The following is a 26472-nucleotide window of genomic DNA, read 5'->3' as shown; positions in this document are numbered from 1 at the left end:
GTTAAAGTTGAGTGGAAGTACACAAAAAGGTAACTTGTTAAAATCTTATGACTGAGATATCACACATAACCGTGTTTATTATGTGGTGCTCAGAAAATTCAAATCTTAACTTTAGCTTTGACATATTCTTTCAACCTGTTACCCATTCATCATATCTTGTATTTCAAAAACACTTGAGGGGTGACAGTGGATCTGTCAGCAAAGTGGCAGCACTCGAAGAGATTCATCTTTGGTTTTTGTTGCTAGTTTCCAAAAAACTGTGTGGTATCAGATTTCAACACCCACACACTTTGAGCCTTTGAACAATAACAACGTCTGAAATATACCCACATCTCAGCAACTGGACGAGCACGACCATTGGTATTCTGAGTACTTGTGAACAACTAACTGATTACATAGTAGGGAGCAATAAAGCACCCTGGGCTTGAGTCAGAGGTGCCAGGGTTGAATTAGGATGCAAATTAAAACTAAACTCAATTCAATAAATTGAACACGCTAACAGCAGTGCGTCAGGGTGGATTTGAATGATGGTTGCTCTCCAACTTTGTGTGTGTTTGTGCACCTTTGGACACGGAATGAAAATGCCGCTTTATCAGACAAAGACTCACTGTTTTGCAGTGGTTTCACTTCTGACTCTTCATTGCCAAAGGTATGTGGACACCTCAACATATATTTCATTGATAAACATGTCATTCCAAAACAAATGGTGCTCTAACAGTCTTCACTCCTATGGGGAGGCTTTCCACAAGATTTTAGAAGCTGACTGCAGGGATTTGCTCCCATTCAGAGCATTAGTGAGGTCAGACACTGATGTCAGGTGATGAGGCTTGACTCACTGTTCCAGTTCTTCCAAAATTGTAATTAATGGGTATGAGGCCAGGCCAGTCAAGTTGTTCCACACCAAACTGGGGAAAATGAAACAGGACAGGGCCTTCCTCTGTGGTCTAAAACAACAGCTCACCAATATAATACAAATAAAATGCTTTCTAACATCAATACTTACGTTTTTTTATTGTTTCTGTAGGCTCAACAGATTGAAGTTATTATGAACAAACTAAGATATATAAAATTTTACCCATTTTGAGGAAGGCTGGCTTCAATTCATGAGGCCACTTAATAGTCTTTTCTTTTGGGCTTTAAAGCAGCATTAATTGATTTCTTGGCCACTTGGGGGCAGCGGAGCACAGTGCAAATGCAAAATTGACATATTGTGACCTTGAAACCTGGTAAAAAGGAAGAAACCTGAAGAAGAGCAATAAAGGATTGATCCCTCTTTCAGGACTTTCAAACGTGCAGTAGATGTTGTGTTGTGTAGCAACAGTCCAATCTTATTTCACCTCTGTTCTGGCTTCCACCAAGTCCTGGGAAAAAAGTCCAGTTCTTTTGCTACATCCATCTTTTATTCCTGTACCAGTGAGCTAAAAGAGGTGATTACTAACAAAACTACACATAAACTCAGAAAAACAGACCTGACAGAATGAGACGATGGGGCAACATACATACTGGCTGATCAGACCAAATTAAACACAAAGTGGAGAACTTACACAAACAATATCTAGGACTAGCACAAATAAACCCCTAAACCCCCCATCATTGTCACAGCTCTTAGTTCGCTCTGTGGGATGGCCCTCTGCATAAAATCAGGCTCCGCCCTCAGCCCCATCTTTTGCCCAACCAGGAAGTGACTTCAGGTAACTCAAAGACAGAGAAATGAATGAATGACTTCATTCATTCATTCATTCATCTTCTAACTGCTTCATCCTCTTGAGGGTCGCGGGGGGGCTGGAGCCTATCCCAGCTGACATCGGGCGAGAGGCAGGGTACACCCTGGACAGGTCGTCAGACTATCGCAGGGCTGACACATAGAGACAAACAACCATTCACGCTCACATTCACACCTACAATTTAGAGTTATCAATTAACCTAGTCCCCAATCTGCATGTCTTTGGACTGTGGGAGGAAGCCGGAGTGCCCAGAGAGAACCCACGCTGACACAGGGAGAACATGCAAACTCCGCACAGAAGGGCTCCCACGCCCAGGATCGAACTGGCAACCCTCTTGCTGTGAGGCGACAGTGCTAACCACCACACCACCATGCCACCCTGACTTTCAAAAGCAAATAGTAAAATGACAAAACAATGTAAACCAAAATATGCACGCTTCATCTAGAAAACAGATTGTTGTTAAAATGCTAATAAATGTTAAAGTAAACATGCTGGTGTTGAGTGTATTTTAAGTGACTGCAAATTTAAGGTAACTGAACATGTTGTAATGGTGTGGGTGAGTACAGGAATCATTAACCTTTTGTATGGCTGTGGGCACGGCCAACACAATGGCTGATTCTAAAGTCATGAAACGTTACTTTAGAATAAGACAGAAAGAACGACTCCCATGCCAGGTTCAGACGACACAATATCAGCCCAATTAAAGCCTGACACAGCCACCCTACAGTGTCAGCTTGGATCATGTGTCAAAACAAATGTTTGTCATGTGTGATAATTGATTGTTTTATCCTGTGTAGTGTGTCATAGTAGACGACAACCGACACCATGCCTGGAATGCCTCACAATGTCCCAACCATGTTTGATTTCTTTTTGTCTTCCATGTCTGTAACAGCCATCATTTCGACCAGCAGGAATACAGAGCAATCTGCTTTATAGGTGACTGTATGGCAACAACCCCCCTGTAAACCTCTAAAATTAAAAGCCTCTTGTTTCGGTAGAGAGAGAGTGCCTACATACCATAAAAAAGGCTTTTATTGTGAAACATTTGTAGGAACTTGTTGTGAAGGATTCAGTGACTTGTATGGTTTTCATGCAGTACTTCACATGTAGCTTCGGCCATCTGATGGCATTTTTTATATTACTACAGTAACAGTTCAGCCGGGACGGAAACATCCATAGTGAGTGAAATAATAATAATAGAAACAATGAGACAAATAGGACATGTCATGTCTGTTGACCAAGTCATGGCAAAATTTAATGACTTCATAATCATCTAAATCTGACATAGTAACTGTCGGAACGATAAACTTGTCGTGTAGTCTGAGCCTGGCATCAATTTCAGGTGATTATAAACTAATGAAAACAATGTTATGAATATAATATTCCATTTCTGCCAATATATCCCCTAAATCCGACACACTGAACCTTTAATTAAGCTGTGTGTTTTCAGTTTTTGGAGTAATCCATCCTCTGTCTGCTCAGTAAGATATTAACTCATAGGAAGCAAATCAAAAGTCATAAGTAATGTACAGTCTGACTTAAACCACCATCATTTATTATTTTCAAGGTGACTGGTTAAGTTTATTGACTTTGTCAAATCTCACCAACCAATTATAAAGTCTGTGCTACTTACTAAATATTGGGAGAGATCCTCTTACAGTGATTGTTATAGTGCTATCTAGAGGTGCTTTTCAGGCCGAGATAAGACAATGAATTTGGTCCTGATTACTGATGTGCCTATTAGTTTTCTCCGTAATGGCTGCCCCGAGGATTAGCCGACAGAGTGTCAGCCTGTATTTAACTGTAATAACCCTTCATTTTGGCTCTGTGGCTAAGACTCCTGCTCCCTGCCGTCCATATATGCTCTTTATCTATTCCATTATGATGAAAAAAGAAAGAGCTAGAGGGCACAGCTCTGTTCAAAGCAGATAAGGACGATGTGTCAGCATCATACAAGGGACAATGTCAAGGATTTGATTAGGAGCTTACACCTTGATGCATTCAGGGGTCTTATTAATATCTATCCACCGATCGATCTTGATCAATCTATTGATCATACATGTAGTGTTACATTTGCAAGTATTAATGTTTAATAGCTAATGCTTTTTTAAATAAATTAACAAAAACCTAAATCTATCTATCTATCTATCTATCTATCTATCTATCTATCTATCTATTCATCCATCCATCCATCCATCCATCCATCATCTAAAGCCACTAAATTAAATGACTAATGCTTTTTTAAATAAAATAAAAAAGCTAACCGACGATTTGCTAAGCTAGGCTATGGTGTAGGCTCTGCATAGAGCTGACTCACAATCCCACTTTAAAAGGTTAGTGTTAAGCCCCCTAAAAAAGGCCCACCTACTAAAAAACTACACCAGTGTTAATGTTTGACTTAGACAATGTAAAGTAAAAGTCATGCAATGTTCAGTTTTTTTTTTAGATTGGGGTGCCATCTTTTAAGGATTGCACCCTGTGCCTGCCAAAGTAATCAAGCAATGGTATTCAGACAAACTGATTACAATCAACAACACAGATACATATGACCTGGCAGCTCAAGGCTAGATTAGACCTTAATGCACTACCTCCACTCACATACACTGACATGGGGAAAAACAGGTCTTGTTTTTGGACTTAAAGTACAAACACTGTGATAACAGAGATGCACCCCACAAGATGGTTTTCCCGTTCGACACAGCATGACACACCTTCACATTTTCTACAAGCTCTTTAAGCTTGCGGCTGGCTCCAGAAGCCAGTCACACCTCATAGGCACAGATATAAATACGTCCAACTTTACAGCAGGCGTAAACATGTTTACAGCCTGGTATAAAAAAACAATTTTGGTTTCTATTGCTCATTTCTCCATTCATGACAACTGCACAAGGGTTTTTGTATAACTAATCCATTTACATTTTATTAAGGCTTAAAGTTACATAAATGAAGGGCGTGGCCACTTTGAGCCTAAGGCTGTTGGCTGATAGTGTCCGTAGTGTCCCAGTCACATCCACCCCTCGCTCCTCAAAGTAGCAGACTCTCGCTCAAATATGGTCACTTCTGGCTCCAAAAAAAACCCCAAGATGGCAATAGCCAAAATGCTGAACTCAAGGCTTCAAAACAGGAGTCCACAAAACAGTGGGTGATGTTATGATAGCTACGTCCATTATTTTTACAGTCTATGAGATAAAAACACTGTTTTACTGTTAGACCTTTCACTCTTGTGATTTTGGTTTTGAAAAGAATATTCTTGTAAGACTTGCTTACACTTAACAGACTCATGCCACACTAACCTACAGAGCCATATTAGAGGGCACTGTACATTAACTCCATGGTAGGTGTTTGCATCAAGGATGACCTAAATAATCCAGATGATTAATGTCGGTACACACAGGTTCAGTATAATCACACCAAACACATGACTTTTATAGGTGGGTTCAAAGCTCCCCCACTGTGTGTGTGTGTGTGTGTGTGTGTGTGTGTGTGTGTGTGTGTGTGTCCAGCCGGTGGCCCGAACACCTTCAGCCCCAACCCTCACCTCTGCCTCTGCTACACTCATACACACGTAGAAGCACCCCACCCATCTCTTCTCATCCTTCCTGCTTGCTTCTAAAAGTAAAGTGCTATTTTAGGAGCAAGGTAACAATCAACATGGCCAAGATCGTTAGCCTCAGTTTTCCCCGCGGGCCAGACACAGAAAATAACTTTCCCTTTTCCCTGGCATCTGCAGATACTGGGGTAAATGAAGACATACAGCCCCCAGGTCCAGCGGCCTGCTCAAGGTAACCTCTGCTGTCAGCACACATTTACTAATGCCGCCTGTCGAGGGGAGGGGGGCACTGGGAGAAGAGAAAATAATATGCCACTGAGGTAATGCCCCTTGCTTGATATATTAATAAATAAATACCTCTGCCCGATCCCATTTCATTTCCATGAGTAAATTCACAAAGGAGAAATCCACCTTGGATTTGTCCATACAATAACCAATTTTTCTGGGAAGCCCCACTAGCAGCGAATCAACGCTTTTGCAAATCCAAGTCCTAGCTGCTTGTTTGGTGTTACAACTTCCCCCGATTACAATAAGGATTTAATTCCAATTTTACAGAGTGTTATTTCTCACATCTAGGAGAAGAATAAGGACATTTTGATGGCTTTGAAACTGTGATCAAATTTGTCCTTATCTTTATACTGCTTACCAACCAATGTGTGCATTTCGTCAAAAGTCCCCTATGCCTTCTTTACACTGCTTATAACAGGGTGTAAGCCAGGATAAATGGTTATTGGACTGTTTGTTCAGATGTCAATTTATTGCCTTTTAGGCAGTGTTTGCCATTTACACTGATCAGAAGAACCCAGCCGTGAGTTTAGCAGAGGCCATTCAATCTGTCTATACTCTATTATCTAAGGAGCTTTAATTTATGTATGAAGATGTGGTCAAGTAAACTGTGAACAGTATTGACATCCTTATTCTAATCGATCTGTCCATATTAGGATAAGCAGTGATTGAGTGTAGTGATAGTGAACTGAAGCGCAGATGCATTCACCTTATGTGGCCCCAATCTAAAGCCTCCATTTATCTGAAATCCCCGGCTCGTATTTATCAAGTGTCTCAGCATAGGAAATCACTTTCACTGACCAAACATTCTCATGGTGATGCATTTTTGCCAAGGGCTTAGGGTTTTAAGGAGTCGCGGGGAGATAGCAAGGATTCTCAAGGAATGTTGTGACAAAAATTAATGAAGTTTTTGACTTACATTGTACAGAATGCAAAAGAAAGCACATTTCCACAGAAACTACAGAGCTCACAACCTTACAGGGACCAGTAGTTAACAGAGCCTTAGGCACATGCAACTTGGGTGATCGGCTCACAAGTGGACAGCTCTGAGCGTAGGTGTGAATGCACCAAATGCATCCTCAGTGCATCTTGAGATCCATTCAGACCATATTCAGAGGTGGTGCGGTGTGCATGTTGCTATATTCTTTCACCAGTATGAACGTTGATGTGTCCTGGGCCACAGTGAATGAGCGCATGCTCAGCTGATGTCCTTGCTTACGTGACACCCCACCGGATAAGAAAAGCTGTTGGTGCAGTTGCACAGGGCAAAGCTGAAGGACCATCTCTGGAGCCACTCTACTCCTGGTGAACAGTCAGTTCAACGTCTGCCCGGTTAGCATGAGCTAACACAGCAGAAGCTGTTACACTACGCCAACAAACTCACATCAACAGTGAGACAGCTTGACTCCATCGTTAAACCTGTTAATGATCATTAGGTAACGTTAGCTGTGTGATTCTAACGGTCAGCCCTGTCACTATATATGCGGCCGGGCGGATTCTTACCAACTGTCCCCAGCACAGAGCGCACACTATGGCAGCAGTAGCCTCCTAGTGGCGCTTGTTTCATGATAAACAGAGAGATAGAGAAAAAGACAAAGAAAGAGAGAGCAGCACAAGGAGGGACTGTCATTACGATGTGCTGTAGCCCTACAGATAAATATGATTTTACTCATAGGTGTGCGCATAGCCAGACAAACCTCCTGCTGTACAGAGTGCATCACAAGGAGTGAAGTTGCGTCTTCTTTTCCTCGCAGATGACGGTTCGGGTTCATTCTCTCCTGTTGCATGGTAAGTGTGGTCCATTCGCAAACTTTATAACTAAAAAACCTTTTCACTACTCTCTATCGACGAACTACTAACACTCTCTGCTGTTTCCTCCTCCTTCTTCCTTCCTTCCGCTGTCTTCGTTGGTTCATTTATACACGCGAAACGTCTCCTCTGGCTGGCTGGATTGTCCGCTCGGTCTGCCGTACATACATGGCAGCGCAAGATGGCGACCTCTCTAAAGCAAGGCCCTTGCTATATATATATAAAAGCATATTTATAAGGCTACGAAAACCAAACGAATTTTATTTTATAGCGATTATACACTTATATAAACATATTAATGGGTAGAATATTCAGATTCAGATTCAGATTTGACAGTAAACCATGCCAAATATTACACACTGGCCCTTTAAAGCGCCAAACTGCGGCAAAAGATGCTGTATAAAAGACAGGCTACAACTTTTTTCCTTGTTCCCCCCTGGAATTATTCTCTAAAATTTTACTGTTTATTGTCCCCCCCAACTATGAAATGGGATTTTCGCCCCTGGTGTAGACACATTCTAATGCCAGGTATGACCAGACAGACATCGAGCTGACCACTTGTGATCAGTTAGCTTTGCAACACTTTTAATTTGGGTCTGTCCTGACAAACAGTTTAGGCAGTAAGAAACTTTGACTGCTTGTCCAGCTCCTCAGATAATTTGCTTATAGGTTATAAAAAAAAACAAGCTGCATTCATACGATAAATGGGATTGCTACATTTAAGCTATGTAGCCTATGCACGTGTTCCTGCTGGGTCTACTTCATGAAACGTGAGCAGAATCAATTTGTGTATAAACTGTTTGCAGAGGAAATATACAGTATTTCATTGCCATTCTGCTGCAGCCCTTGGACAGTGATACCCCCCTCCCTTCCTTCTGTTATCTTCTCACGGAGGCAGCTATTGACAGGCATCACCCAGTTAAGTTACGCCCAGCTAAGTGAACACTGAAATTTGTTTCCCATTCAGTTTGAGCTCCAACTGGCCGCATCGTTTCCATACTGTACCGTTTATTCTAGAATCTGGACTGTTTACATGCGCATATTGGTATAATTCCACTGTGTCTACTGTTGTTTGTACTGATATTGTACATATTGGTATAATTTACTGTGAGTTGTTTGTACTGGTACTGTGCATTCTGGTATAATTATTTGCATTACTATTTGTTTTTTCTTCAGATAAAATTGATAATTGTTGCTTGGTCTCTTTACTCATTTATTTAGTAGAGTGTCCACGCACCTTCTCATTCTACATATACATAGAGGTATACTGGTGGCTTTACAGCCTACTTTTTCTTTAATTGAGAGAGTCATATTATTGATTTTCTCTGATCCCCACGGTCAATTTGGTCGTTGCGACAGTACGAGCAACACCACTGACGCTAGGTGGCGCCAAGCTAAAAAAAACCCTTGTTGTCTCTTTAAAGAAATCTAAAGCAAATAGTCATAAAATCCTCCTAATATGTCACAGAGACTAAGGAATACTGTTCATATAACATACTGATCTCACCGACAACAATAGTACAGCCAGAATATTTGCATTTAAAAAAAAAACGTTTACGGTCTGCAAATCATGTTTAAGTTTTGAATTTGTGTTTTGGCCTGTTGCGCCACCCACCGCTGTCTACCAGTCACGCAGTCAGTAGAGTCTCAGCACAGTTACAGTTACGACTGAGCCACAGCAGCAGCACGGCAAGCAGCGTTAGCAGTATCCCAGTACACAGCATTAGCAGCCGGCTCCTCCGCTGTATCCCGGCAGCAGCGTTAGCAGTGTCCCGGTACATAGCGTTAGCAGCCGGCTTCTCCTCAGCTGTATCCCGGCAGCAGCGTTAGCAGTGTCCCGGTACATAGCGTTAGCAGCCGGCTCCTCCTCAGCTGTATCCCGGCAGCAGCGTTAGCAGTGTCCCGGTACATAGCATTAGCAGCCGGCTTCTCAGCTGTATCCTGGCAGCAGTGTTAGCAGCAGAGAAGCCGGACTTGCTCGAACGGTCCGCTGGAAAACTGAAGATCAAGGACGCGGCGACGCGGCCCTGCCACGGCAGCCGCCCGTGGGCAAACAAATCAGTCTCCAGCGTGCCGCTGTCCAGCAACCTCGAATCTGTAGGGGAGGGGGGCGGATACGACTTGCGGCAGTATTTTGAATTTGAGTGCAATAACCGTTTTGGCCACATTCTTACATACAGCGCCTTTAAATCAACTTAATACATGTGTTTTCTGTGTTTCCCGCATCCTGTTCCCATGATTCAATCAGGAGAGAGAACTCCACAAATGTATCTTCTGTTTGAGTGGGGAGACTGCAAGACCCACGTTACGGACCAAATGCTAAGCTATTAGTAATGGCTGTCAGAATGTAAAGTGATTTAATGCTTAATGTAACGTGTACATCACCTCACCCTCTGAGTTTGCTGTTGACTGCTCCAGTGGAGGCAAGTTGCCATCAGAAATAATTCCTGACAGAGGGGTCTCTCTGATGATGCAAACAATGGGATCATCTGCAGCTGTGACATGGAGGAGCCTCCTCCTATATCGAAACGTTTTCTTGGATGGTTTTTTCAGGAGAGGACATGGAGCATCTGTTACCTCCCTCCAAGCCTGTGATTTACCTGTCCCTGTCACATCATTAACAATAAAGAAATAAAATAGTAATATATATAAATATATATATATATATATATGGAGTTATATATATATATAACTCCACGTCACCCAAAATAACTTCAGTCTCAGCATTGGAAAAGTTTTTATTTCTCACTCTCTCCGTCTTTGTTTGCTCCATGTTCACAGGTCGACAGGATGCACCTATCCATAGTAATTATCACCTCTATATATGGTGGTGTTTGTGGCTGGGGATGTATGCTAATTTCTGACCAGTGAAAGCGAGCTGTCAGTTTACAGTTGATTGGCATTCATGAACATACACACATGCCTACGATCAGATCCAAGTTTTCCATGGTGTTTATGAATCCGGTGAAGGTTTTTAGTACCAAGGTTTTTATGTGCAAATGTACTCACAGATTTACAAACATTTCCTGAATGAGACCATCTGTGTATTTCTCAACACATTACATGACAGGGATAAATGATGCCCACCTGTAAAGGCATGTAAGTTAACAGGAGGTGTAGTGTAGCAACACCATCGCTGAGTGTGACATATTGCATAACACACACAAGGCATTAATATAGGTATTGTAAAATGATGTGACTGGATAGAGCTGTGCGGCATATGTAATGCAGGTATGTGAAATCACTTTTCTTAACTGTATAAACATTTACTGATTAAGCCACATGAGAAGTTTGCCTGTGTTTTCTTACACCTTACCATGCAAATGGCTTCTTGGTAAATATCACTATGAGATTTAAGCCATTTATTAATTTTGGCATCATAATTTTGATACCTAAAACCGTGACCGTCAAAAAACTACAATCCATTTTCATAATGGATTTATGCTGCACTCTACTTTGCTGCAGAGAGGGTCATTTAAACAGCAACATCACCCTCTCGTCTAGGAGTAATCTTTCTCCTTGCTGAAAGTAAGCTTTATTAATCACCTTCAAGTCCTACTCTAAGGTAAGGGTGTTTTTTGTCCAGGGTTCCTTTTTAGTGCACTTCCAAAGAGTGATTGAGATGTTTGATAAATACAGACCGCAGGGTATCTCGGTGCAAACTTTGCAAAGAGGCTGGAGCAGGATGAATGTCTGCAAATGGGAACAGGACTTCAATAAGTGCCAATCAAATCATCTCCTCTCATCCGCTTTAAAAGCACCAGTGAGCACCCCACATATTAATATACAACATCTGAATGTACAGTACCCCAGATATTAATATGTTTATGTACTTTTTGACGGACACTGAAATTTCCATGCATATTAATGTAAAGATATTTCAGAGGCCAGTCTGTGCAGTAGAACACAAATTATACTCTCAACATTTATATAGCCTGGAGGGTAAATCTGTCTTCAGCTCATGTCTGCAAGCTGTGTGTATCCTTTAAGGTCACAGCTACAACAGGTAGTACAAAATGTCTTCCATTATTCCTTTGGGTTGCTGAAGTGTTTTAAAAAAGCTAAACATCATAGCTTTTGTGCAATAATTTACAGTTTCAAACCTGCATCCAGTGAGGCACTGCAGTGACAGCTGATCTCTGCTGGTGTTTTTTGGGAGGTGTTCAGCCTGCCAGATACAGTAACTGGGTATGAACGTCTATAGACGTTTTTTAAAGAGACATTTTGGACAGATTCAATTTAGCTGCTTCAGTTTCAGGGTCCTGGTATTGTACATGCTGTCACACTGTCATGGCTTACTGGGACACTTGACTTGACGTTGTTAGTAACACCTTTGCTTTTCATACTGTGACAGGTCAAAATGTCCCCAGTGAAAAGGCCTTTTGAGGCCAGTGCAGTTGGACTGCTAACTGAAAAGAAATGTGGCACAGGGAGGGAAGAGATTTTCTTTTAAAAATTAATTAAGGGAACTTAAATTGCATCTTTTTTTTTTTTTTTACTTCCCTCGCCTTTGTCTCTTTTGTTCTGCTGTGCCTATGCACTTTATTTTCTTCCGGCTCCCAACAGAAGCTGTATATGAGAATGTTAAGTTGAGGACAAGGTGACAGCACCTGCATTCACTGACAAGACGTCTCCTCTGGGAAGCTTACAAGAACCGTCACTGCTAGATTTTAATAAGATTGTATTTTATATACAAGGCAGCAGGCTGGAGGCTCTGACTTTTGGCTATATTTCCAGCATATACTCAGTGTGATAATTAAGCAGATACAGTGCTCCTATTGTGATATTTTTATTCTTTATATGTAAGCTACTGTACCTCTGCAGCTCCACTGACAACTACATTAAGACACCTTGTAACAGCAGTGCAATATGGGAAATACACTGTGAATTTAAAGATCTAAAATATTATTAGTATATTATTCTTAAAGACACATTACAAATTTGAGCTGGAGCCATGCCTCCGGCAAGTTATGATATGCATTTTCTTTCCTGGTCAGCACAAATGATGTCTGACTTTCGAGCAAAGAAATCCCTCCTCGGCCTGAAATATAATTTACACTTTATTCCCTTCAGTGATAGCACTTCACTTTCACGGCCACCATGTTAAGTCTATCACAATGGGAATGTGTTTTAATATAGCCCTCTGAGGCCCTATTTACACAGGACTGATGTTACCTGGGATATCCCCTGATTTGTGATAACCAGAGAGGCTTTGTGATTTTTAATCCTTTGTGAGTCTGCAGTGTGCGCCAGAATCCACGTCCAAATCCTATATTGTTTTCAGGAAGGAAGAAGCTGCTTAATATAACAGGCGACAATGTGAAGTCTCAGTCATTTTTAGCAAGTTGTTTTTAGCTTGCAGTCATGAAAAAGGGAGTTAATAATGAAACTGAAAACCTGGAGCTGCTCCAATGATAATTAATTGAAGCGGGAAATGAAAATGTATCTGCATTACCATAAAATGACCCAAAATAGAGCGCTTTGTCTACAGTGTGGTGTCTCTTCTTGAGTGGCCTCAATTCCCTTCACAGAGAACTAAATTCTTGACCTGGTTACTCCAGTAACCTGGTTTTGGGTGAACACATGAAATAATAAGTGGGTTAGAGCAACCTGGGTAAAGTGTCTCATGCTCTGAACATGAGAAACACGGTTACCTCCATATTAAATTTGCTTCTGTGGCACAGAAATGGTGTTTGCTTTTGTTTTTATTGCCGAACACTAGGTGCCAAATCAAAATGAAACAATCCATGGGACATTAGATCACCCTCTTTTATTAGAACCATGCTGCTAAAATACTTCTTTTGTGTATTTATTGTAAAAGAAAGACTTCACATTAGCATCATGAAACTTCAAAAGCTTGATTTGAAATAATTCATCAGAATGAAGACAATAAACAGCTTTTTTGTTCATAAAAATGTAGATGAGTGTGAATTGCAGGATGTGCCTCCTGTTTGTCCTGCTGCTGCCAGTATATCACTAATCTTGGAATGTTCAAATCTGTCTAAACACTAAACTCTTACTTTCCTTTGCTGTCTATTTTCCTTTCAGTTACATTAGTGACAGATTGTCGGAGGGTCAAGCCAAAGGTAGCATATATAACATGCCTGGTTAAAATGACCACTAACTTTTGGATATAGAAGTAACTCAATCTACCTCTTCAGCTCAGTTCAGACCAAAGATTTGTGACAAGATAAAACCATTTTAGAACGCTGCAAAGAAAAGTTGCAGCGATGAGCACTAGCCAGTCTTAGCTTGACTCATTCCGGCTGATGCTGTGCCCTGCAACTTAGCTTGTCAAATCGCCAGCAGCTGGTTTCAGGCACGTCACCTGTTTCAACAGCCAGTCAGCTTGTAGCAAAGTCCGCTGGCCAAGTCAGATGATGTGTTCACTTGCTGCAGCATTCTCTGACAAAAGCCTTCCATCCCAGACGAGTCCGAGTCTATCTCATTTACATCCTTCCAGCTGTTGACACGTATGTCGGTCTCTGTCATCACGGTTTGGCAGTGGGTCGCAGCTACTGCTCACTAAACAGTATGTGCACATATCACACATACGTACTTTTTGACTGTTAATTAGCGCTGGTTCATTAAGTGATTGTGGTGTATTTATGACAAATAGGGTCCATCTGAGGCTCAGGTCTTTTGAATATGTTTTCATTGTTTCATCACTACTAAGAATACAACTGAAACAAATATATCACTATCACCATCTTCATTCATATTTGAAGAAGCTACAGGTTATAGTCAGCTACAAATAAGCCCAAAAATTGGAAATCAGTATGGAATTGTTGCTATAGAGATGATAACACCTTCATGTCTTTTCACAGTAGTGTAAAGTGTAAGGTTTTTGGAACGTTGCAGTACGGTACATTTCAAGTAGTTGCAAATTTCAACTTGTTGTGAATCTTTGGTCCAAACTGGGCTTTACAAATACATTAACAAAAAAATATATCATACAATTTTGCAGCTACAACCTTACTGGTCTGGTATGACCACTTTATGGTGGCTAGTGCTAGTTATCATTAGGCATAACACTTTGCATTGGCAGGTTTCATGTATATCACATCAGCGTTTCTAAAGTGAAGTAGCATATGAGCTCACTTTGGCAGTAGATGGCGTGTCACCTTGGCGAGACGCCTGCAAAGCTGCAGACCACTGTGTGGGACCAACAAACAACAAAACCAGTCTTGATTCAGCGAGTCATTGCTCTGTTTCCAGTGGCTTTTAGGCAGAAAAGCAGTTTGTTATAACGAGACATCGCTGCTTGTCCCTCGCGGATAATGGCACAGAAGTGGTTGGGGGTTTTTTTTAACGTGACATGGCTGTTATTCCTGTGGAGATAGTGGCAGTCCTTTTTTGCTGAGAAATTGCTGGTTTTCCTGCCTGCTTGTTGCCAAGGCATCGCTCCTTCCTGCTGAGATAATAGTTTGATTGGTTGTACACCTTACTGACTTTATGGTTATACAAGACTTGTGCTTCTAAGCATGTCACGGACAGATTTAAGTTCAATTTTTTTTACAAAAGTAAAACAGTAAGTTAACATACCCTAACTCGCTAAGAGAGTTAGAGGCTTGACATAACCTCCAGGCTAGCTGCCCTTCAACCAGCTTGTGTAACTCAATGTTAAAAAAATCAAGTCAAGCAAACTTAACTAGCTTTAGCATTAGTTTTAATTATGTTTTTTAAGTTGTTATCATCTCACCAATATACATTTAACTCTTAATTTCAAAATCTTTTCATTAGGCTGTTCAGACTGTGGAAGTGAGGTGTCATGAATAGTGAGGACCCAGACACTGGAGTAAACTTGTTCTATTTGAGAAAAAAGAAAACTTAAATAGTCGAGTGAAATCATTCAGAAAAAAAAGAAAAGACAAGAAAAAAGATTTTTCTAGGACAAACAACAGGGATTAGTGATTGGTCATTAGGTATGCATATTCACAGCTCATTTGCCATTCTGACATGCGGTTGATTGGTCGACAGAACCTGCTGCTACCCTACCACACTCTGAACACAATCAGTCCAGAGAGCCACAGCCATATGAAAGCACAGTCATGAAGAAATATAGGTCTCTCCCTTCAAGGGAGTCTTAAAAGTTGCCATATCTAGCAAGAGAATGACTAATGCTAAGTCTTCAGATTGCTGTTCTGTTCACACCACACAACTTGCTGCCTTGTAATCTGGGGTCTTGAAGTCGTTTTGATTTTAACCATATGACTAATGGGTGACAGAGGGTCACACACAACAAGATCTTTTACTGGGAGGAGTCCCTGTTAAGTCATGTGATGCATGGGTCCAACAACTTGGAGTTGGGTGGGTGCTTACTAATAATATCAAAGTCAAAGTGACAAAGCTGCATTCCTAGTAAGCTAATAACTTACAAAAACATTGCGTGCAATAGTCCACCTTTCACCTTGTTTTCCCCTCTTTCTGATACTCTCTCCCTCCCTCAAACTTGCACAGACACACACCTTGGAAAGCACGGCAGCATCAGTTGTCTCTGTCTTGCACGCTCATTGGTTCGCCGACAGGTCTCTGACAGGTCTAGATATCCAGCCTGTTAGATGTCTGGGGAGCATTTGCAATGCATAGGCAAACCTTTCGGCTAGGGTCCTTGAACAGTTCACACCAGTGGTGTCGTGCTGCAGGAGTGCACCAGAACGACGCTCAACAATTTTTCTTCTCCCAGTGAGGAAATAGAATATTCACAGTTCATGTAATCTTGAAGACACAATCATCACTGTGGCAGATGTCATGCAAGAGACTATAAGACAAAATGGAATGGTCAGAGTTGTTACATATATATATATTTGATATTTGAGATATACATTGATTCATAACATCAACTCATGTGTTGGGCAACATGTGAGAAAACATTCCACCTTAAAGATGCCAGTAACTCCCAGTGGTAGACTCTAAACGGCACAGAGAATTAAGTTAATTTTTTTTATTGTTGGTTAACTGCTGACTAGTGAAGATGGAAATGTTGCAAAATATCTCTTCATTTTATAGTTAAAGTTGAATAATATATGTGAGCTTGCCGCTGTAGGGAACAGCGGTTACATTACGTTTGAGACAAGCCACAACTTAACTGTACACATGCATGCACATTGGTCATAGATGCACTGCCGTACTTAATCAATTGGCACTACACCCCTGGTTCACAGAGAGCACTTGAGCATCGATTTGCGAGCACTGCACCAATGCTGATTTGCCTCTAATCGTGGGCTTTTGTCAGGGAGCTCCAAAAACTGTCGTCAAGTTGAAAATCAGGGCTGAAGTTGTATAGTGAACTGGCATATGCACAGCTCCGTTGTGCTCACTGGTGTCTTCATTGCTAGTAAGCTTACAGCTAATGTCTTCACCGTCATTAGGCTACTTCTGCTGTTTGGGGTGAATAGGCTTGATGATTGTATGAGCCATCAGTTAGATTTGTGGAAATGACACAAGGTGATTCAGAACTAGAGCTTAGATCGGGCCCAAAAAATTCAGCCCGACCCGGCCTGAGCCCGTGCACGTTATGTCTGGGACCGGCCCAGCCCGTCCAATTAAGTGTAATTATGGGCCCAAGCTCGATTTAAACCCAACATTTTTCAATAAGTTGGCTGTTATAATTAACGCTAAAGACACACCGAGTGCGTTAGTGCCGTGGAAGTCCTGCGAGTGTACTCGCAGGCGCTTGACTGTCCACATAGGCAGCGCATTTCTCCTGCGCTCTCTGCGCCGGTTAAACATTAACTCCACTCGTCTGTTCCCATCAGTACTCGTTTTTTCACTTCAACAGGTCATTTTAAACATGGGTAAGGCCATATTTTCATCGTTTTTTATAACGTAATAAGTTAATGACAATTTGTCATTGCATGTCCATGTATTTAGCGTGTTGGGTAAACACTGAATGAATAGGGCATATTTTTTGGAGGCACGAAAAGCCGCTGTCCCTCCCACTTATCTCTACCCCCCCCCCACCCCCTCTTTCTGTATGTGTGAATTGCAACCCCCAACCTGTAGCCATTTCTCTTTCTCTCATATCTGACTCTCTTGCTCTCTCTCTCTCTCTCTCTCTCTCTCTCTCTCTCTCTCTCATATCTGACCGGGCCCGGCTTGGGGCCGGGTCGAGCTCGGGCAGAGAATCTAAGCTCTATTCAGAACTCTGGAGAATGTTGGGAAATGAAGGAGAATTCAATGTGCCATGAAACTGTAGTTGCTACTTGTGGCCACAGCAGCAGCTGTTAAGCACATTTTTGCATAGTCCCAGTTAAAGTGTGTGTACAGTAAATAGGATGTGAAAGCAGCACTCTCAGTGCAGATGAGGGCCGCATATAGTTCTACAGCTTTTTAGTGCTTAGCCTGTGGATATGTCTGTGACTCCATGCATTTTTAAAAATCCCGTACTGGAGATGCAGGCGTTCTACCTGTTTCCCAGAGCTGAAGTGACAGTCAACATGGCAGACTGGGGCTAAATGGAAGATCGCATGCAAGCTTCTTCTTTTTGCCTCTACTTTATTTCTCCTCACTTGCTCTGTTTTCACTGTGTATTGCTGTCTTCCTGTTCCTGTCGACATTCTGTCTTTCTTCCCATCTTATCCGCTACATTGTCTCCCCTCTTCTATCTCGCTCCCTCTCACCCTCCTCCCTTTTTGTCTGACAGCAGTGGGGCTCCTTTGGGAGGTAATTAGGAAAAACTCAACAGAGACACACACAGCAGCTGCTGAAAACAAGGCTTTCAATACGTTCTACTCTCCCTGCCTGCATTACAATAGCAAAAGGCTGGGAGTCAGGGGAAGAGCAGGATCGAGGAGGGTATACAGGTAGTACCAGGACACCTTTAGGGAATGATGTCGGGGGGAAAATGCTGCTTTGGTAAGCCCAAACTTGTATGCGCCAAGGTACCTGATGCAAGTTTTAAATTAGTTGAACCTGTTTGTGTCACACAGAGGCAAAAGGTCTTGTCTGGTCTTGTCTGGCAAATTGGCAGCTTTGGCTGCAAAAGTAGCACTCGAAGTGGAGACGACATAAAAACCAAGAGTGAGGGTTTTCAAAGGATACACATATTAGTAATCTAGGACAAAGACAAAGTTGCTTTCCTCCCTTCAAGCAATTTGTTCATTTGGTTGGTGCACAAAACCGCATGTTATTGGCTTTTTGCCAATTTCTACAGGCTAGGAAACAGAATCATGGGATAAATCCTCCGTAGATGCACCTGATGGTCCTGCCCTCTGGGGCGATTTCAAGTGTTCTTCATCATGCTGCATGGTCATTTTGCCCCTCGCCTGTCACACTATGAGTGACCTAGTTCAAATATTTCACTTCGGAGAAAAAGCCAAGGCTTTACTTTCAACACTGTTGTTGAACATGAACCAAACTTTTAGCAATAACAATTATAACTTTGACATTTTGATAAGTGCTGACTGTCACTCATCACTGGATCAAATCTAGAAATGTTGATGAGGTGCCTTCAGTTAATTCAAAATTTACTGAGCATGTTTCTAAATTCTGTTTATCTCATTGATCTCTTCATACGTCTCAACAAGATTTATATTCCACCATTGTCTTAACTGATCACCGCAGAATGAGACATATAGTATACTGACAAATTATTGCTACATTTTTGTACAAAATATAGATATTTGACATGACATCAAGTAATTGGCAATGCTAATACCCCCCTAAAAATCAATCTGAATGATCTCAAGGGACTCACCTTTCAGTCACAGTATGGATTATGCATTCACCTCATTAGAGACAAAATTCTTAGCCATCTTCTGTCCATGGACATAAGACTAAGTCATGCATGACAGCGAGCTGCAAATCATTATTCAAGACCAATAAACGACAAAGCTAGTTGTTTATTAGTAAGACATCGGCTTACTTTTCTAGCCCTGATTGTGCCACCAAAACTAGGTATTATAAGTCAAAATATGATCTTTTCTTAACCATAACCAAATGCTTCTTGTGCCTCAACCTAACCACATATTAACCACAGCATTGTTGAAATATAAAGTTTTAACATATGAGCTAGATTATAAGGTAAAAAAATGTTTGCAGAATCCTTCAATTCAAACACTTATTCTTGTGATCGGGATGACGACTACAGGAAACCTTCTCAGATGTATTTAAATTGGATATTCCATTAATGTTAGCCAAACAATAGGCACTCTCTTGCCTCAGACACAATTTGTCTCTGGACTGCATGTGCCAAAATTTCTAAAATTTCCTTTTGAATAGTGGCAGATGTCCAGTTGTCTGTTTACTTAAGCCACTCACGTCCACTTGGCATAACGTTACATCCGCTCATTGTCTGCTCCATCATTAGCTGCTATGAAACTCCATCCTGTTGGATATGCCCCCGCAGTGGAAGCCCCTGGCATCAGGGATATTTTATGGATCTAAAAAGCAGCTCCAAAACTGTCCTGGCAAATTCCTGGTCTTTCTCAGCATGTACAGCCTGTCTGCACTGTTGATAAGTTCCTGCTTTGGTAAAAAGCAAAATAACCAACTACTTCCAGTCTGTGTTGTTGCACTCCTTGTCAATAGGGGGTGCTGCAGCATTCTCAGCATCCACCACGCCCATGCATGTTAGCATGCCAACATTTGCTAATTAGCACTAAACACAACTCTGAGGCTAATGGGAATGTCAATAGTCTTATGTGGTATGTGGTCATAGTACTAGACAAATGCAATTCTGGCCTGACAGAGGAAAAGTTTAGAGTCTATCAGAGTCCTTAAAATTCATTCTTAGGGAAAGATGAATGTGTGTACCACATTTCACAGCAATATATTTGATAGTTTTTTAAACATTTCACTCAGAACCACAAATGAGAAGCTGATGATGGCCCTGGCAGAAAAGTCAGTGTATCACCAAAGTCATTAGAATACATCATCTAAGCATCATATTTGTCTGTGCAAGATTCTGTGGTAATCCACTCAGTATATGTAAAGATATTTGTTTGAAACCCCAAAATGTCAACTTACTGTTGGTGCTAGAGGAACAGTCAGGCTCTCACCAAAGTATTTAGGGATCATCCTCAGCGACCATGAATGTTCAAGGCAATTAATTCAATAGCTGTTGAGATATTTCAGTCTAGACCAACGTGCGAGACCAGCTGACAGACCACCATTGCTGTTCATAGAGTTGCATAGCTACAGTGTTGGGTGGGTGTAAAGTAACAAAGACCATGATTTGCTCTGACTGAGAGAGGTCTCTTCCATTGAAATCCATATAAGCCATGTAAAAATCAAAGAAGGCACAGGATTACTTCCTCTCTCTTGCTGACTGAAGAGCTGCTCGGCTACAGTACAGGTGGCCTGACAATATAATGCATCAGTGCTCCTGATTCAAGTCTTATTTCGGTATATTTCAAATATGTCTCATCATCTAGTGAGATATTTTCAACATTTTTCATGTAGTTAATTTTATGAATCCCGGAGTGACTCAAATGTCCATGTTTTGTGATCGCTCTCATTTCATGGTCCTAGACCAGGATTACATTTCTCCCAATCAGCCAGGTTTTTCATCACACTCTGTAAATGTCAGACTCGATATAAAACAGCCATAACCCTCCCCCAAATTCCACAATTTCTATATACATTTAGTCTTCATCTTTTCAAATAGAGCAGGTTTGAATTGGAATGCTTTTTTTAGTCCTCACTTTCTCTGGGTGGAATTTACGAGCGCTGCACATCACTGAGGATGCAACTGCTATCATGGATGGTAGTCCAGACTAACTCACTAACATATTATGGATACTATGGAATAATTAGGAACATCAGTAAAGAGTGTTACTGCTGAAAACCCAACATTTAGGGTAATATTTAATTCTCTTCCTCTTAGTTTCTTAGTCGTATCTGTCTTACACAAAACGCCTAATATGTGTAATAACTACATGTGCTCTACTCTTTGTTGCCCTGCAGATGCAAAGTATGTTATTACAGAGCTGAGGGTGTGACAACACAGCTGCAGCTTGGAGGCCGCTGTACACTGCACATACAAGCATTATGTAAACACACGGATCTGTGTGCATAAAAAGTGAGTGCAACTCTGTAGTGTCTTATTTAGTGGGAGCTAAAAGCTCTGTTGCGGGATTAGGTCACAGATATTCTTGAAACACTGGAGGCGACAAATGAAACGTTAGATCCTGACATTTGAAAATCTCCAACAGTAGTGCGAGGGTGGAGCACCTGGAAACACTGCCTGGGGCACGAGTTCCTTCACATTTTCCAAACCTCAGAGAGCTATCTATCTCTGACACTAAAGATCTCTTAAAGTTGGGAGAGATACTTTACTTTTCACAATTTTCTTCAGGTTTCCAGGAATTCAAAGAGCAACTTCATCATTCTTTATCATACTCCGGTCTTGAAATATAATTGATTGAGTAAGTGCGATGATATTCTTGGAAACAATACGTGCTGCTTTGTATTCTTAGCCCATCAAAGATGTATGGTGCACCGATGCAAATGTTTTGTTGCAACCTGCTGAAGATGGATGGATGGTCATGCTGAAGCATAGTGAGGATGAATGGATGGTTTTCTGTGGTGCGGAGAGAAAGGATGGATGGTCAGACTGTGTCACGGCATCAAGGAAAGGGCTGAGGATGGATGACTCACCTTCTCTGTCTTTGTGGACTTTTGGACAGACAGGACAAACATATTTAGATCCAAAAGACTGGCACCTTTAGTATGTGACAACTATTTTAAACTAAGCTTTGTCACCTGCAGCCATGTGCATTGTTCTCACTCTTTGGCCGGTCAGCTCAGAAATCATGTTAAGTCCCTTGTTGGCTTCTGCTCATTTCTCTATTGTACAAAAAGTCAAAGTAAGCAGACTCTGAAAGAATCAGTGAGCTACTTTACACTGTAAAGAAAGCACTATACAAGATCAGAAACAGATTAAAAAATGAGGCAAGGCAATTTCGTGAAAAACAGAATGTGGTTGTGTTAAACTTTTAAATTCTGAGTCTAACAGCAGGGTTAGAAAAGTTTAACACATTGATTAATGTGTTAGCTTGATTTTACAAAGCCAGATTTATTTTAGAGATGCAAAGCTGACTTAAAATGTATCTGAAGCTGTTGGCAGATGACCTGACGCACCAGATGGTTTGTTACACAGAACCATCTGAGGAGCCATCATCGGAAACTTTTTGAAAAAGAGCAGGCACTTTCAAAAATTCCTTTAAAGGTGACGGAATGAACCATCTGTCTGTTACAGTCTACCACAGGATAACTCTACCCAGTCAGATCAACAAGCCTACCAGCCGAGCTAAATTAAACTTTTGTCAAAACCAGTCAGAAGAGGCAGGATTTCTGTCTGAGAAAAGACTACAGTGCAGATGTTTGCTCTTCTTATTCTCAAGTTCTGATATAACTGATGCTATTGCAGCATTTATGCAAACCTCCGAAGCAGCTGCAATTGTTGTTTTGTACAGTGCCTCTCTGTGTCATCAAACACATCTAAACCACGCCTGTAGCTGCTAATAGCTCCTCACAGGCTACTGACACAATTGCATTATTTGAAGCCTGACAAGATGGATTTTTGTGTGACAGAGTAATTTTTGCAATTCTCATATGATCTCGTGATTTTGTGAGAATCCAGCTGTCGTGCAAGCTAAGCAACAAGTCCTGAACCCTAAACTTGCTGAAATGCAGCATATGTGTGATTTGACAGATTTATAACCAAGACTTTTCAAAGTGAACTCCTACACAGTATAAAAAGGTATTTCAGAAAAGAGTCTTTTTTTAGAGGCATCAAGAGAGAAATGTTGACATGATGTATAATATAATAAATAAAAAAATTGGTTGTGTAGAAATCATCAAGCTCTTGTATCATAATTATCACAATCCTGTTGTCTAAAACGCAATCAAATATGCCATAAACAAATGAAGTGGTGTGCTCAACTCAAACGTCTTGTGAGTATAATGGGTGCCAACCTAACCATCACAGAATAGCAAATGAACCTGTCAGCACTTACAAATATCACTTGTTAATATGTGAGTGCGGACGACTTCATATGCTGTCAAAGAGGGTATAGCCTACGATAAAGACAAATATGTACACTTAACAGAAATTTTCTATATTTTGGGAGATACAAGTATTAGCTTTGTTACTGACATTTAGATGACTGGCTCAATATCAATGTCATTTCTGTTTATACAATGCAAATCTTCCATCAGCTAGCTAATTTAGCTTAGCATAAAGTCTGGAAACAGCAAAACAGCTAGCCTGGTTCTGTCCAATGCAAAGGTAGCAAAACCTCTAAAGCTCATTACAGTAAATAACACGTTATAGTTTGTTTGTTTAATCTGTACAAACAATATCAAAGTGCAAAACACCATTTTACAGGGACCTTTTCTTTCTTCATTTACAGGCAACCAACAGCAACTCCAGAAGGTTACTGTTTAGCAGAGAAGGGGGACTCGAGTCACATGACTTGATTTGAACCAGACTCGAGTCACAAATATGATGACTTGAGATTTGCTTGACTAACACTGATAAAAGACTTGACTTGACTTTGACTTTGTATTCATGACTTGCTTTCTCCGGTCTGGACATGTAGCTAGCGGATCGTGAGGAGATGTTTGCTGTATGTGACATTTGACTTGACTTGTGACTTACTTGACCTGAGCAATGACTCGACTTGACTTGCTTGACTTATAGCAGGGACTTGACTTGACTTGCTTGATTCTCACCACAACTAACTTGGGACTTTTGTTTTGGTACGTATCACAAACTGAACGATGCAAGTGACTAGTAGCAAGCTTTAGAGGGGCTACTGGGTTTTATTGCCTGTTAGACAAAGCCAGGCAACCAGTTTCCCCTCATTACATTCTTTACACTATGCTGAGTTAGCAAGCTGCTGGTTCTAGTCTGATTTTTTACTGTACAGATGTGAGAGTGTCATTAATCTCCTTATCTAACTCTTGGAAAAAACGCAAATAAGCAAATTTCCCAAAATGATAAACTTTTCCTTTAATTGGACCAATCTGGGGAACTATGAGCAAGAGATAAATGACCTCCTTTCATTTAAACACTGAAATGAACTTAGTGGTATAAATTACTCTGATTGTAGCAATGAATTGGTTTGAGTTCAGTAATTCTGTTTCATTATTTATGAATAATTTATCTATAATTAATTTGTTCACTCTTGAATTTTTGAAATTGAAACTGCCTTTAATGTTTTTAATCTGATTTATGAAAAGAAAATAGTATATGTACAATAAGAAACTATTTTAAAATAGCCAAAGTGCCATACCAGCAAAGAGGAGCAAAAGCACAATCATATAACTGTCCTGGTGGTGCATTCAGGGACACTCATGTCCAAGTTGTGACTTAGACTTTTGTTTTTACTGTCTGTGCAATAGTCTTGGAAAATCCAACTCAAGAAGCAATGTGTCCTTTATGAAAAGGATACAAACAAACAAACAAACAAACAAAAAACTTAATTTCTGTAAAATGAGAGAATGTTTTGCTTCAGATAGTTGTCAGCAGTGATGTTATTATGCATGATTAGTATTTATGGGAAATATAAGAAACCACCAGTATGATCCTTTTAATCAAGTGTGTACATTCTGCATTCCCTTTCAGTCCAGAGTAAGATCAGAGAGATGTTTGAATGATTTATGGTGAGACGTTCAAACATTTGCATTGAGCGGCTGTTAGTGGTGATGCAGGCAGGCAGGGTAGCTGGTGAACTGTATACCATATGAACTCTCTAGGTTCCAGGCTGATAAGCACTAAAAAGAATCTTTAGTAAGATGAAAGCTGCCTTCGGCCAACGTGTGGATTGGGTTGACATCTCTCCAGTGGCACCGGCTTACTACAGCTGCCTTTTAGCTGCATTAAATAATCCACAACTTTCACATTTCCACTTAAGCTGTTAGAAAAAATCAGGTAGCAGCAGCTTGAAACAGTAGCTGCGAGACCCGCTGTAAGTGTTGACACAGCGGGTCACGGCAGGCTCGAAGGCAGTCATCTCATCACCAATCCATAAAGCCTGCAAAGCTCCTGTTCAATTTGGTGATACAGCACCACTGGGGAGGGGGCGGCAATGCAGGTGAATTTAAAAAGGCTCAGAGTGTTACAAGCTCCGGGCATGGAGTCAACACTGCAGAAATAAATGACTTATATGTGTTTTTAAAGCCCTTTAAAGAGCAAATCTAGGATAACAATTTTCTCTGTAGTGTTTATGATCTCTGAGGTGCTTACATAGCCTCTGTGGTTCGTAGCAACTAAATTACAATGTGTTTGGTGTGAGTACAGGAGCACGGGGCTGATACGCCTCCGCCGGCAGTCATTTGTATAATATGTGCAGGGAGCCGCTTCGCTGGATCCGAACTATTGGGGGAAAGTGCCAAATCATTAAGTTATTTAATAGTTCATTGAGTCTCTACAGTTGGCTGGTAATTAAACAACATTCGATCAATGTGAGGAGGGAGAGGCAGTGGATGACATTAAGTAGATGAGATGGTCCTAACCCCAGCAAACTGCTAGGATCAACTGATTGGCAATTAATGTTCTCACCAGCTGCCACTGATGAAACCTGCCGAAATGACTTTGAAAGCTCAAACTTTCCAACAATACTGACACTGGAGCTCTTCTAGTACACGGAGAGTACTGTTCTGTACTGTATGTGTTAATGATGCTCCCATCATGAACGCATCATCATAAGACAGAGATTGGTTTCTTATTCTTCTTCATTTTTACAGAAAGTTCCTCCATAAGAGTCCCTGCAAAGTGACTTTGTGTCATGTCAAGTGTTACTCATGTTCTCTCTCTAAGTTGGACTTACTGCGCCAATTAAAGCATTTATCCTTCTTTACTGCTCATTCAAAATATAATTGGCTAATTTGTTGAGAACAGTGAGTCATTCCAGCTTCCTCTTCTTCTCCTCATTTTTTTTAATGATTATCTTTTGGCCTTTATTAGATAGTATGGATAGACAGGAAAAGTGGGAGAGAGAAAAGGGGATGGAGTAGCAAAGAGCCACAAGGTCAGCACTGAAGACAGACAATTGCCAAGAACTCAGCCGTTACAGGGCACACGCTCTACCAGGTGATCTACACATGATGTCCTTGTACCTGCGAACCTAAAACTCTCTCACTTGTTGCCTCTTG

This window comes from Epinephelus fuscoguttatus, linkage group LG7, assembly GCF_011397635.1.
Source record: "Epinephelus fuscoguttatus linkage group LG7, E.fuscoguttatus.final_Chr_v1".
Lineage (NCBI taxonomy): Eukaryota > Metazoa > Chordata > Actinopteri > Perciformes > Serranidae > Epinephelus > Epinephelus fuscoguttatus.
Note: the sequence above shows the minus strand (reverse complement) of the source record.